This window comes from Lynx rufus, unplaced genomic scaffold (genome assembly GCF_022079265.1).
Source record: "Lynx rufus isolate CCGP_SWC_20201006 ecotype Redwood Valley unplaced genomic scaffold, mLynRuf1.p SCAF_16, whole genome shotgun sequence".
Taxonomy (NCBI): Eukaryota; Metazoa; Chordata; class Mammalia; order Carnivora; family Felidae; genus Lynx; species Lynx rufus.
The window spans coordinates 13,133,517-13,148,472 of record NW_025814830.1 but is presented as its reverse complement, the minus strand read 5'-3'; the positions used below and the strand labels follow the sequence as shown (position 1 = coordinate 13,148,472).

Below are 14,956 nucleotides of genomic sequence, written 5' to 3'. Positions count from 1 at the left end.
AAAGGTAATCTACAGAATGGGAGAAAATATTTGTGAATCATGTATCTGATCAAAATGTATAAATAACTATAATTCAATACAATAAAACAAACAACTCAATTAAAAAATGAGTACACAAAAAGATGCTTAACATTATTAGTCATCAAAGAAATGCAAACCGAAACTACAATGAGACACCCTTCACACCCATTAGGATGGCTGTTATCTAAAGAAAAAAACCCAGAATATAACAAGAGTCGGTGAGGATATGGAGAAATTGGAATCCTTGCGCACTGCCAGAAGGAATATAAAATGATGCAGCCATTGAGGAGAACAGATGGCAGTTCCTCAAAAAATTAAACACTTAGTTATCATACGATCCAGTATTTCCACTTCTAGGTATACACACAAAAGAACTGAAAGCAGGGTTTCAAAAACTTATCTGTAGAGCCATGTTCACTTAAGCATTATTCCCAATAACTAAAAGATGAAAACAACTCAAATGTCCTTCAACAGATAAGTGGATAAACAAAATGTGATATGAATGTACAATGAAATATTATTCAGCCTTCAAAATGAAATTCTGATACAGACTACAAGAATGAACCATTAAAATATTATATGCCAAGTTAAATAATCCAGACACAAAAAAATATTGTATGGTTTCATTTACATGAGCAGAACCTATAGTCAAATTCATAGAGACAGAAAGTAGCAGAGTGGTTACAAGGGGATGAAGGGAAGGTAAATGGCTAATTATTGTTTAATGGGTACAGAGTTTAAGTTTAGGGTGATGAAAGATTTCTGGGGATGGATAGTGGTGATGCTAATACAATAATGTGAATGTACTAATGCCACTGAACTGTACATTTAAAAATGGTTGATGGGAATGCAAGCTGGTGCAGCCATTCTGGAAAACAGCACGGAGGTTCCTCAAAAAACTAAAAATAGAACTACCCTACAACCCAGCAACTGCACTACTAGGCATTTATCCACGGGATACAGGTGTGCTGTTTCGAAGGGATACAGGTGTGCTGTTTCGAAGGGACACATGCACCCCAATGTTTATAGCAGCACTATCAACAATAGCCAAAGTATGGAAAGACCCCAAATGTCCATCGGTGGATGAATGGATAAAGAAGATGTGGTATATACATACATATAATGGACTATTACTCGGCAATCAAAAAGAATGAAATCTTGCCATTTGCAACTACGTGCATGGAACTGGAGGGTATTATGCTAAATGAAATGAGTCAGTCAGAGAAAGACAAAAATCACATGACTTCACTTTAAGACACAAAACAGATGAACATAAGGAAGGGAAACAAAAATAATATAAAAACAGGGAGGGGGACAAAACAGAAGAGACTCATAAATATGGAGAACAAAGTGAGGGTTACTGGAGGGGTTGGGGGGAGGGGAGATGGGCTAAATGGGTAAGAAGCATTAAGGAATCTACTCCTGAAATCATTGTTTCACTATATGCTAACTAATTTGGATGTAAATTTTAAAAAAATAAAAAATAAAATTTAAAAAAATTTAAAAAAATAAAAATGGTTGAAATGGTAAATTTCAAAAAAAAAAAAGATAGTCCTAGAATGGAAACAAATTTGATGCTCATGAGCCAGTAAATATTGCCAAAGCTATGATATGGATATGGTTGCTGAAAAACAAAAGAAAACAAAACAAAACAAAGTACACATAAGAGGAGATGGTCAATGACAGAATCCTAACTTTAAAAAGGCAAGTGGAAAGGGGTACCTAGGTGGCTCAGTCAGTTAAGCGTCAGACTTTGGCTCAGGTCACGATCTCCCAGTTTGTGAGTTCGAGCTCCACAGGGGGCTCAGTGCTGACAGCTCAGAGCCTGGAACCTGCTTCAGATTCTGTGTCTCCTCTCTCTGCCCTCTGCTGCTCAAGGTCTGTCTCTTTCTCTCTCAAACGTTAAAACAAATTTTTTTCATATAAAAAAATAAAAAGACAAGTGGAAAAACAATTCATGGATATTTTTGTTGCTGTTGTTATTTGTTTTAGTGATCAGAGGATTAGAATTAGAAAAATGAAAGAGTGGTCTCAAGGAAGCCAAGGAAATTGTCAAGAATGCAGTTGTGATGTTTTTGGAAAGAATGTGAAGAAGTCAACTCTTCTTTCTCATGTAAAGGTGACAATAAATGAAAGCTTATGTATAGAGTATGTCCCAGGGCACCTGGGTGGCTCAGTTGGTTGAATGTCTGTCTCTTGATTTTGGCTCGGGTCATGATCTCATGGTTCATGGAATTGAGCCCTGCATCAGGCTCTGCGCGGACAGTGTGGTGCCTGCTTGGGATTCTCTCTCTCCCTTTTTCTCTCTGCCCCTCCCCTGCTCACAAGCACGCTCTCTCTCAAAATAAATATTTTTTTAAGTAAATAAAAAATAAAGAGTATGTCCCAGTGAAAAATTACTCCTTTCTTTGTCGCTACCCACCCTCTTGCCACCAATGGCTGCCACAGAAATCACTTTTACTAGTTTCTTTTGCAAATTTCAGTTCTTCATGCAAACACAAATATTTATTCATATGCACTCCTCCCCTTTGTTATACAAAAAGTAGAATATTATAACATAAGGTTCTGCATCTTCTTTTTGTTTTTATTTAATATATTTCGGAGGCTTTTTGTATCAGGCCATAGACAGTGTTCTCAGTTTTCTCTCCAATTACATAGTGTTGCACTATGTTCAATGGCTTATTTATGGCTAATTATCAATATTTTGCATTGTGAAGACTGTTATATGTATAATATTGGATATACATCATCATAACTGTAGGATAAAATCCCAGAGGGGATTGCTCAGTGAAAGTTAAATGCAATTGGAATTTTGAAAGATGTTGCCAAATTGTCTTTCAAAAAGTTTGTAACAATCTGCAGTCCCTCTAACAATAAAGGTTTTCATCTTTGGGGAATTTTTGCCATTCTAGTCCGTAAGAATAAATATCTCCATATATGTCTAATGGAATTTATCTGATTGTGAATGAGATTGGGTGTATTTTCACATATTTGAGAACATGGGACTATGTTCTATGTTTTGTTTGTTAATCTCTTTTCCATTCTTATTGGGTTGTTAGTCTTTCTTTAAATCTTTTTTTTTTTTTTTTTTTTTGGTGCTCCTAATACATTAGGGAGCTTAGTCATTTGTTTGTAACACAAAATGCAAATATGTTTCCAGTTTGTCACTTTAACTTTTTTTTTCATGTAGTAGGGATAATTAATCTTCTATGTTTTGATTTTTAGTTTTTGAAGTTTAGAAAGGCTTTCCCTCCTCCATGGTTATAAAGTAATTCACTCAAGGTTTCAGTCTTTGTAATTTAAGTTTTTTGTTTCAATTTTAAATTTTGACCCATTTGGAATTAATTCTGGATTCAGTACATGGCATAATCCATCCTCTTCTTTCTAGAAAATCAAATTGTCCCTATTACCTTTATTGAAAAGTCCATCTTTTTCCCAACTGATTTGAGATGCCCCATTCACCATACACTAGAATCCTTCATTTAGTTCTATTTTTGGATTCTCTATTTTGTTCCACTGGTCTGTCCATTCAGATGACAATCCTGTATTATTTAAATTTTGAAGTTTTAGCATATGTTTTGTTATAAGACTAGTCCCATATGCCCCACACTGCTTTTTTTCTTCCAATTAGATTGTCTGTTCTTGCCTTTGTTTTTACATTTAAACTTTTTTTTTTAAATGTTATTTTTGAGAGAGAGAGAGAGAGAGAGAGAGAGAGAGTACAAGTGGTATAGGGCAGAGAGAGAGAGAGAGGAGACACAGAATCCGAAGCAGGCTCCAGGGTCTGAACTATCTGTCCGCATAGAGACTGATGTGGGGCTCAAACCCACAAATGTTGAAATCATGACCTGAGCTGAAGTCAGACGCTTAACCAATGAGCCACCCAGGCACCCTGACCTTTATTTTTTTTTTTTTCAACGTTTATTTATTTTTGGGACAGAGAGAGACAGAGCATGAACGGGGGAGGGGCAGAGAGAGAGGGAGACACAGAATCGGAAACAGGCTCCAGGCTCTGAGCCATCAGCCCAGAGCCTGACGCGAGGCTCGAACTCACGGACCGCGAGATCGTGACCTGGCTGAAGTCGGACGCTTAACCGACTGCGCCACCCAGGCGCCCCTGTTTTTTAAATATTTATTTAAGTAATCTCTACACCCAACATGGGGCTCAAACTAATGACCCTGAGATCAAGAGTTACATGCTCTTCCAAATGAGCCAGTCAGGTGCCCCTCCATTTGAACTTTAAAATAACCCCTACCTATCTAGAGAAAGATATTTTCAATGGGATCATGTTAAATTCATAAATTAATTTAAATGACATTGTTTATAATAAAGGATTTCTATTCAAGAATATGGTATAATTTTTCATTTAAGTCTTTTTTTGTGTATCCTCATAGGGTTTTTAACTTTTTCTTAAATAGGATTTATTTTTTGCTAAGATTATCCTGAAGAATTTTATCCTATTCTAAGTTTTTGTTTGTATATATAAAACTTACAGGAATTTTAGACCCAACTACCTTACATTCTCCTTTTTATTTAAAATTATGTTGGGTGCCTGGCTGGTTTAGTCAGTGGACTATACAACTCTTGATCTCTGGGTTGTGAGTTTGTGCCCATGTTGGGTGTAGATTACTTAAAAATAAAATGTTTACAGGCGCCTGGGTGTCTCAGTTGGTTAAGCACCTGACACTTGATTTCGCCTCGGGTCATGCTCTCATGGTTAGTAAGATCGAGTCCGGCAGGGGGCTCTGCGCTGACAGCACTTAGCCTGTTTGGGATTCTCTCTCTCCCTTCCCCACTGTTTCTCTCAAAACTATAAACAAACAAACAAATATTTAAAAGACAAAACAAAATAATGTTAAAAGTAACTGTAGTAACATATCTGGATAAAGCATCTTTGCAATTAGGAACAATCTATTTTTACACCTAATAAAATCCACCTGGTCTGAGGGTAAGTGGAGGGAATTACTAAATTAGTTTGTCTGAGTAGGCTCCTTAAGGAACTATAAACTTATATTCCTTGATCTCTCTAAGCCAAGTTTTTCTCTTCATAAAATGGGAATGACACTAATTTACTTCTCTGCTATTGCAATGGTCCACACTACCTTCATGCTTTATTTCTTAGCCCAGGATTTCACAAATCAGCTCCTTTAGACCTATATCCCATCTGAACTGCTATGTCTCCAAGGTCTGTACTTTAAGTAGAGCAAGCAGTTCATTTAAAAAACAAAAACAAAAACAACAGGGACGCCTGGGTGGCTGAGTCTCTTAAGGGCCCACTTCAGCTCAGGTCATGAACTCCCCGTCCATGGGTTTGCGCCCCAAGCAGTCTTCTGTGCTGACAGCTCAGAGCCTGGAGCTTGCTTCGGATTCTAGGTGTATGTCTCTCTTTCTGCCCCTCCCCCAAATGAATAAACGTTAAAAATTTTTTTAAAATAAATAAACAAAAAAAAGTCCTTTTCAAATACTTTCTCTTTTAAGAGAACAATGCTAATTTTATTTCAATTCCATAACAATGCTACTGGTTTTACCCAAAAGTCAGGCTTTAAGTCACTTATCAGCTCAATTATGTAAACTTTCTCCCACCAAAATACTTAAAAAAGGGGTGCCTGAGTGGTTCAGTCGGTTGAGCGTCCGAATTCGGCTCAGGTCATGAGTTAGAGCCCCGCGTGGGACCCCGTGCTGACCGTTCGGAGCCTGGAGCCTGTTTCAGATTCTGTCTCCCTCTCTCTCTGCCCCTCCCCCGCTCATGCTCTCTCTCTCTCTCTCTCTCTCTCTCTCTCTCTCTCTCTCTCTCTCTGTCAAAAATAAATAAACATTAAAAATATTTTAAAGAAAAAACACATTCTAGGAAAATCTATCCTTGTTACTGTTTTATTATTGTGGCTCAGAGATTATCTCCAAGATACATCCCAGTCATACAATGATATTTATTTAAATTACCAATTACACACCCAGACACAAACTCCTGAGTACTGTTTCTCCCTCTCCCCACGACCCCCCAACACCTTAAATCACACACACCTGGAATCCCATTACTTGCTTCCCGCAAAGGCTGACTCACCACCCCATCACTCTCCTCAAGCCCAGACTTTCACACACAAATCAATAGCACAGAATACCAGCCCCCTTTGCAACGTCGCAAACCCCTCCCTTTTGGCGTTTCCAAACCCGTTTCACGTTTAGCAATTCCTCCCCTTGGATCTCCCCAATCCCGTTGCAGGTTTCCAGTCTCCTCCCTTTTGGTCACCCTAGCTTTAAGTCTCAGAAGCTCAGATCCCACAACTCGTTTGCACAGAGGAGCCCCACGCCAAACTCCCGCCTGAACAAAGGCCGAAAAAGCGACCAAAGAAGTCTGCGCACTCCTTGGGCGCAATGACCCTCCCAAGAAGTCTCTGGGGTGTAGCCAGGCGCAAGCAGTGAAGAATCAAGACGAATTTCAAAGGGTCCATCCAACGCTCTCCCTGCTCCGAACTACATTTCCCAGAAGGCTCAATGGTGCGAATTATCTTACCTAAACCAAACTAGCCCTCCTCTTCCTGAGTCCGTACAACTCCTGAGGATAGGAGGGTGGGCCGGAGAAGGAACCCCATTTCAAACACGTCAGAGTAGCTTTTGGAAGCCACTGCCTAAGGCCGTGCCAGCGTTTGTGAGGCCTCCGGTGCGCGGTTCCATGAGGGGGCGCAATCCTTTAAGCAGGGCCTCAGCTAACCCCTGACAGAAATTCTGGCGACCGGGAGCCATCTTGCCTGCCACAGGTAAGTTTCTGACTACATTTCCCAGAGGACTCCTCGGCATCGTTGTGATTCTCGCGTGAATTCAGCCTCCAAGTCACGCGCTGGCGGTACCCTCAGGTCTGCACCCACAACTGTTGCACCGCTGTGGAGGGTACCGCTGTTTTGGAAGCTTGGAAGGCCTGGGGTGAGGCTCCCTAGGAGAGGGCGGGGCCGGAGGCTCGGCTCTGTACGGCGGAGGAGGTAAGATTGAAGTTGTGTGATTGTGTCTGGCTGGTAGTATGTAGTGAATGACCGTGTGGTTGTGACTAGCTGTTCCTGTGGTGTGTGCTTCCAGTGATTACCCGTGTGCAGCACGGTCTGGGAGCTCGTGACTGTTCTGGTGTGATTGGATGTGACTCGGTGGTGTTTGTGTGTGTGAGAAAGGGAGAGAGTGAGTGAGTGATTGGGACCACGTGCGGCATTGTGTGTGAAGGTGTGGGGAGCTTGTGACTCGGTAGATGTAATAATAGTGTTTGTTCCCGTTAGGGCGTGTGATTGTGCGACTCTGTGACTGTGTGCTGCAGAGTACAGTTGGGGGTACTTGTGAATTCTATGTGGTTTTATCTGTGGATAGTGTGATTGTGACTGTGCGACCATCTGCGGGCGTGTGGTGCCTGTGTCAGTGCGGTTGTGACTGAATGTCCTCTTGGTAAATGTGTGGTTGTGCTTATGTGACCGTTGAGGCCCAGGGTGTTGGCCCTGTTGCTTTGGTTATGGGTTACCTCTAGCTGTCTGTCCCCGTGGTGGTCGTGTGATTATGTTTTGGGTGACTGGATAAATATATGAGGTTTTTTCACTTAGGTTGTATACCTACCTACATATTATACTATGGTTTTCCCTCGTTTTAAAACTTTTGCAAATGCTATCATATGGTCTTTTGTCTTTTATTTTGCTTATTTGTACAACTATGTTTTAGACAATTGTCATATTAAATATAGTAGTGGTTCATTTGTTTTCTTTGCATTACATCCTTTGAAGTATACCCTTGTTATTCATCCCTTCAATTAATGATGGGTGTTTGAATTGTTTCTAGTTTCCGACTTTGTACACAGCGCTGCCACAGCATTCTTTTACAGCGGATACATGTGCATGAGTTTCTCTACCTGACAGTGGAATTGCTGGCTCATATGATATCCTACACTTTACTCAGTAGTACCAAAATAATTACCTAAGTGGGTGTGCACATTTATGCTTGCACAGCAATATTTGAAACTTCTCATCGCTCCATGTTTCTACCAAAACATGATTCTCAAAGTTTTAAAAAACATCTTTAGGAGATAGAGCATAAAGTGCACAAATCCTAAGTATACAGCTGTAACACAATTTCCTAAAGCAACATAAAGAACATGGCCAGCACCCCAGAAGGTTCCCTCATGCCCCTTCCCAGTTATTTCTCCCACAATCACTGTTCAGAAGTCTATCGCCATTAATTTTACCCATTCTTGAACTTCACATATGAATGGAATTGTATAGCATGTGCTCTTTTATGCCTGGCTTCTTCCACATTATGTCTGAGATTCGTCCAAGTTGTCCACTGTAGTTGTACTTAGTTGTCATTACATGGGGATGTATTGCAATGTATTAATTGCTTACACTGTTGATGGACATTTGATAGTTTACATTTTTTGGCTGTTACAGATTGTATTGCTGCTATGAACATTCTCTGTTTTTGGTGAACATGTAAATGCTTTTCTCTTGGCTAAATATTTAGGAGTGGAATTGCTAGATAATATGGTGGACATTTGTTTAATAGATTCTACCAATTTCTCATGTGGTTGTACCAATCCATCCAGCAATGTATGAGAGTTGCTCCACATTGGCTCTGTTGAGATTGCCAGTCTTTTAATTATTCTGGTGGTTATGTAGTGGAATTTCATCGCAGTTTTTTTTTTTTTAAGGTTATTTATTTTGAGAGCGAGAAAGCACAAGTAGGGGAGGGGCAGAGAGAGAGGAGAAAGTGAGAATTCCAAGCAGGCTCTTTGCTGAGGGCACAGAGCCCCCACGCGGGGCTCAAACTCATGAGCTGTGAGATCATGACCTGAACCGAAGTTGGTTGCTTAACCACCCAGGCACTCCTCATCGCAGTTTTAATTTGTTTCCCTGATGGGTAATGATGTTCAGCATCTTTTCACAGGTTTATTGGCTATTTGGATATTCTGGGGTGTGTGTGTGTGGGTGTGTGTGTGTGTGTGTGTGTTTTCCAAAGGTTTTTTTTTTTTAATTTATTTTTTGTTTTTAAATCCTTGTTTATTTTTGAGAGAGAGCATGAGCTGGAAAGAGGCAGAAAGATGAGACAGAATATCCAAAGCAGACTCTGCACTGACAGCAGTAAGCCAGATTTGGGGCTCTAACTCAGAAACCACAACATCATGACCTGAGCTGAAGTTGGATGCTTTACTGACTAAGCCACCCAGGTGCCCCTTGTATATCCTGTTTTGTTTTTTGTTTTTTTTTTTTAATTTATATCCAAATTAGCATACAGTGAAGCAATGATTTCAGGAGTAGATTCCTTAATGCCCCTTACCCATTTAGCCCATCCCCCCTCCCACACCCCCTCCTGTAACCCTCTGTTTGTTCTCCATATTTATGAGTCTCTTCTGTTTTGTCCCCCTCCCTGTTTTTATATTTTGTTTCCCTTCCCTTATGTTCATCTGTTTTGTCTCTTAAAGTCCTCATATGAGTGAAGTCATGTGAATTTTGACTTTCTCTGACTAATTTCACTTACCATAATACGCTCCAGTTCCATCCATTTAGTTGCAAATGGCAAGATTTCATTCTTTTTGATTGCTGAGTAATACTCCATTGTATATATATACCACATCTTCTTTATCCATTCATCCATCGATGGACATTTGGGCTCTTTCCATGTGCATGTGTCCCTTCGAAACAGCACACCTGTATCCCATGGATAAATACCTACTAGTGCAATTGCTGGGTCGTAGGGTATTTCTTTTTTATTTTATTTTATTTTATTTTATTTTATTTTATTTTATTTTATTTTATTTTATTTTATTTTATTTTTTTCAATATATGAAATTTTTTGTCAAATTGCTTTCCATACAACACCCAGTGCTCATCCCAAAAGGTGCCCTCCTCAATACCCATCACCCACCCTCCCCTCCCTTCCACCCTCCATCAACCCTCAGTTTGTTCTCAGTTTTTAAGAGTCTCTTATGCTTTGGCTCTCTCCCACTCTAACCTCTTTTTTTTTTTTTTTTTTTTTTTCTTTCCCCTCCTCCTTGGGTTTCTGTTGAGTTTCTCAGGATCCACATAAGAGTGAAACCATATGGTATCTGTCTTTCTCTGTATGGCTTATTTCACTTAGCATGACACTCCCAGTTCCATCCACGTTGCTACAAAGGACCATATTTCGTTCTTTCTCATTGCCACGTAGTACTCCATTGTGTATATAAACCATAATTTCTTTATCCATTCATCAGTTGATGGACATTTAGGCTCTTTCCATAATTTGGCTATTGTTGAGAGTGCTGCTATAAACATTGGGGTACAAGTGCCCCTATGCATCAGTACTCCTGTATCCTAGCAGGAGTAAATTCCTAGGGTAAATTCCTAGCAGTGCTATTGCTGGGTCATAGGGTAGGTCTATTTTTAATTTTCTGAGGAACCTCCACACTGCTTTCCAGAGTGGCTGCACCAAGGGTCATAGGGTATTTCTATGTTTAACTTTTTGAGGAACTTCCATACTGTTTTCCAGAGTGGCTGCACCAGCTTGCATTCCCACTGGCAGTGCAAAAGAGATAGATCCTCTTTCTCCACATCCTCACCAACATCTGTTTTTGCCTGAGTTGTTAATGTTAGCCATTCTGACAGGTGTAAGATGGTATCTCATTGTGGTTCTGATTTGTATTTCCCTGATGATGAGTGATGTTGAGCATTTTTTCATGGGTCGGTTGGCCATCTGGATGTCTTCCTTGGAGAAGTGTCTATTCATGTCTTTTGCCCATTTCTTCACTGGATTATTTGTGTTTTGGGTGTTGAGTTTGATAAGTTCGTTATAGATTTTGGATACTAACCCTTTATCTGATATGTCATTTGCAAATATCTTCTCCCATTCTGTTGGTTGCCTTTTAGTTTTGCTGATTGTTTCCTTCGCTGTGCAGAAGCTTTTTATTTTGATGAGGTCCCAGTAGTTCATTTTTGCTTTTGTTTCCCTTGCCTCTGGAGACGTGTTGAGTAAGAAGTTGCTGCGGGCAAGATCAAAGAGGTTTTGCCTGCTTTCTCCTTGAGGAATTTGATGGCTTCCTGTCTTACATTTAGGTCTTTCATCCATTTTGAGTTTATTTTTGTGTATGGTGTAAGAAAGTGGTCCAGGTTCATTCTTCTGCATGTCGCTGTCCAGTTTTCCCAGCACCACTTGCTGAAGAGACTGTCTTTATTCCATTGGATAGTCTTTCCTGCTTTGTCAAAGATTAGTTGGCCATATGTCTGTAGGTCCATTTCTGGGTTCTCTATTCAGTTCCATTGATCTGAGTGTCTGTTCTTGTGCCAGTACCATACTGTCTTGATGATTACAGCTTTGTAGTATAGCTTGAAGTCTGGGATTGTGATGCCTCCTGCTTTGGCTTTCTTTTTCAAGATTGCTTTGGCTGTTTGGGGTCTTTTTGCGTTCCATACAAACTTTAGGATTGTTTGTTCTAGCTCTGTGAAGAATGCTGGTGTTATTTTGATAGGGATTGCATTGAATATGTAGATTGCTGTGGGTAGTATTGACATTTTAACAATGTTTGTTCTTCCTATCCAGGAGCATGGAATCTTTTTCCATTTTTTTTATGTCGTCTTCAATTTCTGTCATAAGCTTTCTATAGTTTTCAGCGTATAGATTTTTCACCTCTTTGGTTAGATTTATTCCTAGGTATTTTATGGTTTTTGGTGCAACTGTAAATGGGATCAATTCCTTGATTTCTGTTTCTTTTGCTTCATTGTTGGTGTATAAGAATGCAACTGATTTCTGTATATTGATTTTTATATCCTGCAACTTTGCTCACTTCATGAATCAGTTCTAGCAGTTTTTTGGTGGAATCTTTAGGGTTTTCCATATACAGTGTCATGTCATCTGCAAAGAGTAAAAGTTTGACCTCCTCCTGGCCGATTTGGATGCCTTTTATTTCTTTGTATTGTCCGATTGCAGAGGCTAAGACTTCCAATACTATGTTGAATAACTGGCGAGAGTGGACATCCCTGTCTTGTTACTGACCTTAGGAGGAAAGCTCTCAGTTTTTCCCCAATGAGGGTAGTATCAGTGTTGGGTCTTTCATATATGGCTTTTATGACCTCGAAGTATGATCCTTCTATCCCTACTTTCTTGAGGGTTTTTATCAAGAAAGAATACTGTATTTTGTCAAATGCTTTCTCTGCACCTATTGAGAGGATCATATGGTTCTTGTCCTTTCTTTTATTGATGTGATGAATCACGTTAATTGTTTTGTGGATATTGAACCAGCCCTGCATCCCAGGTATAAATCCCACTTGGTCACGGTGAATAATTTTTTTAATGTATTGTTGGATTCGGTTGGCTAATATCTTTTGCATCCATGTTCATCAGGGAAATTGGTCTGTAGTTCTCCTTTTTAGTGGGATCTCTGTCTAGTTTGGGAATCAAGGTAATGCTGACTTCATAGAATGAGTTTGGAAGTTTTCCTTCCATTTCTGTTTTTTGGAACAGCTTCAAGAGAATAGGTGTTATCTCTTCCATAAATGTTTGGTAGAATTCCCCTGGAAAGCCATCTGGCCCTGGACTCTTGTTTCTTGGGAGGTTTTTTTATTACTAATTTGATTTCTTTACTGGTTATGGGTCTGTTCAAATTTTCTATTTCTTCCTGTTTCAGGGTTTTTTTTTTTCAGAGTTTATAGCATTTGGGTTTTATTTTATTTATTATTTTTTAATATGAAATTTATTGTGAAATTGGTTTGCATGGAACACCCAGTGCTCATCCTAACAGGTGCCCTCCTCAATGCCCATCACCCACTTTCCCCTCCCTCCCACCCCCCATCAACCCTCAGTTTATTCTCAGTTTTTAAGAGTCTCTTATGGTTTGCCTCCCTCTCTTCCTGTTTCAGTTTTGGTAGTATATGTGTTTCTAGGAATTTGTCCATTTCTTCCAGGTTGCCCATTTTATTGGCATATAATTGCTCATAGTATTCTCTTATTATTGTTTTTATTTCTGCTATGTTGGTTGTGATCGCTCCTCTTTCATTCTTGATTTCATTTTTTTGGGTCCTTTCCTTTTTCTTTTTGGTCAAACTGGCTAGTGGTTTATCAATTTTGTTAATTCTTTCAAAGAATCAGCTTCTGGTTTCATTGATCTGTTCTGCTTTTTTGGTTTTGATAGCATTAATTTCTGCTCTAATCTTTATTATTTCCTGTCTTCTGCTGGTTTTGGGTTTTATTTCCTGTTCTTTTTCCAGCTCTTTAAGGCATAAGGTTAGGTTGTGTATCTGGGATCTTTCTACCTTCTTTAGGAAGGCCTAGATTGCTATATACTTTCCTCTTATGACTGCCTTTGCTGCGTCCCAGAAGTTATCCTGTTTTTTAAAGTGTCTGTTCAGGTCTTTTCACTCACTGCCCTTAAAAATTTTTTGTCTTCATTTAAAGACAACTTTTTATTTTCATATTGTAAATGTAGTTTAAAGAATTCCTATATATTCTTTTTTAAAGTTTATTATTATTTTTTAATTTTTTTAATGCTTATTTATTTTTGAGAGAGAGAGCGAGCACGCGCGAGTCTGGGAGGGACAGAGGGTGAGGAAGATTCAGAATCTGAAGCAGGCTCCAGGCTGTCAGTTGTCAGCACAGAGCCAGATGCCCGGCTTGAACCCACAAATCATGAGATCATGACCTGAGCCAAAGTCCTATGCTTAACTGACTGAGCCACCCAGGCATCCCTTTAAGTGTATTATTTATTTTGAGAGAGAGTGTGCAAGTGGGGGAGGGGCAGAGAGCGATGGAGAGAAAGAAAGAATCCCAAGCAGGCTTCACACAGTCAGCATGGAGCCCAGTGTGGGGCTTAAACCCACGAACTGCAAGATCATGACCTGAGCTGAAGTTGGACGCTTAACTGCCTGAGCCACCCAGGCTCCCCGAATTCCTATGTATTCTTCACTCAGGTGCCCATGGTACAATGATGAAAATCAGGAAATTTACACAGAAATAAGATTTTTGACTAATTTACAAACCTTACTTAAATTTTGCTAATTGTCCTATCAGTGCCCTTTTCTGTTCCAGGACCCAATATAAAATACTTCACTGATTTAGTTGTCTTGTCTCTTCCCATCAGACATAGTTCTTTAGTTCTTTTCATCTTTCATGACCTTGATACTTCTGAAGGGTACTGGCCAGTTTTCTTGTAGAATGTCTTTCAATTTGGATTTGTCTGCTTTTTCCTCATGGTTAAATTTAGACTATGCATTTTTGGCTAAAAGATCACAGAAATAGTGTTTATGTTCTTCTCAATGTGTCATATAATGATACCAGTATATCTCATTACTGGTAATGTTAACTATGACCACTTGGTTGAGATGGTATCTGCCAGGTTTCTTCCTTATAAAACTATTTTTCTCTTTTTAGTTAATAAGTATCTTGTGGGGAGATGCTTTAGAGACTATGCAAAACTACTGTTCTCATGGGGGTGCCTGGCTGGTTCAGTCATAAGACCATGTGACTCTGGATCTCAGGGTCATGTGTTTGAGCCCCATGTTAGGGGTAGAGATTACTTAAATAAATAAACTTAAAAAAATACTGTTCTCATCATACTTTCACCCATTGATAATTCTTGTCTGTAACAACTGTTACTGTGGTGTGTGCCTAGTGGTGGTTTTCTCTTTCCATCATTCCTTCTATATTTATTAAATTCTGTAAAAAGCTGTCCATTATTCCTCATGTGTTTATTCAATTACTTGTTTATTAACTAATGGATACTTATTTTGTTCTATGAGTTGTAATCCATTATTATTGTTATATAATTTGTTGCTCAAATTGTCCCAGATTTGGCCATTAGGAACTCCAAATTAGCTCCTGTGTCCTTTCAACATGGCATCATTTTTGAGTACTTTCTTATGCCTATGCATATGTCTTCTCCCATTTTCCTAGCAGGTTTTTAGCCCTTTGTTTTTTATGATTAGTGCTTTTTTCATATCTTGAAAA

At 39.3% G+C, this 14,956-nt stretch overlaps 2 protein-coding genes across 3 annotated transcripts in view; one reads left to right on the top strand and one right to left on the bottom strand.

Moving 5' to 3' along the window:
- Window positions 1-14,956, bottom strand: part of LOC124511173 (zinc finger protein 568) — a 389,983-nt gene that overhangs the window by 170,662 nt on the left and 204,365 nt on the right. The window lies entirely within an intron of this gene.
- ZNF260 (zinc finger protein 260) overlaps window positions 1-14,956 on the top strand; it is a 143,267-nt gene that overhangs the window by 106,416 nt on the left and 21,895 nt on the right. For both annotated transcript variants that reach the window (XM_047078165.1, XM_047078164.1), the window contains exon 1: window positions 6,879-6,996. The gene's annotated coding sequence lies outside the window, so the exon portion shown is untranslated. Of the gene's footprint in view, window positions 6,997-14,956 lie in introns of those variants that run through there.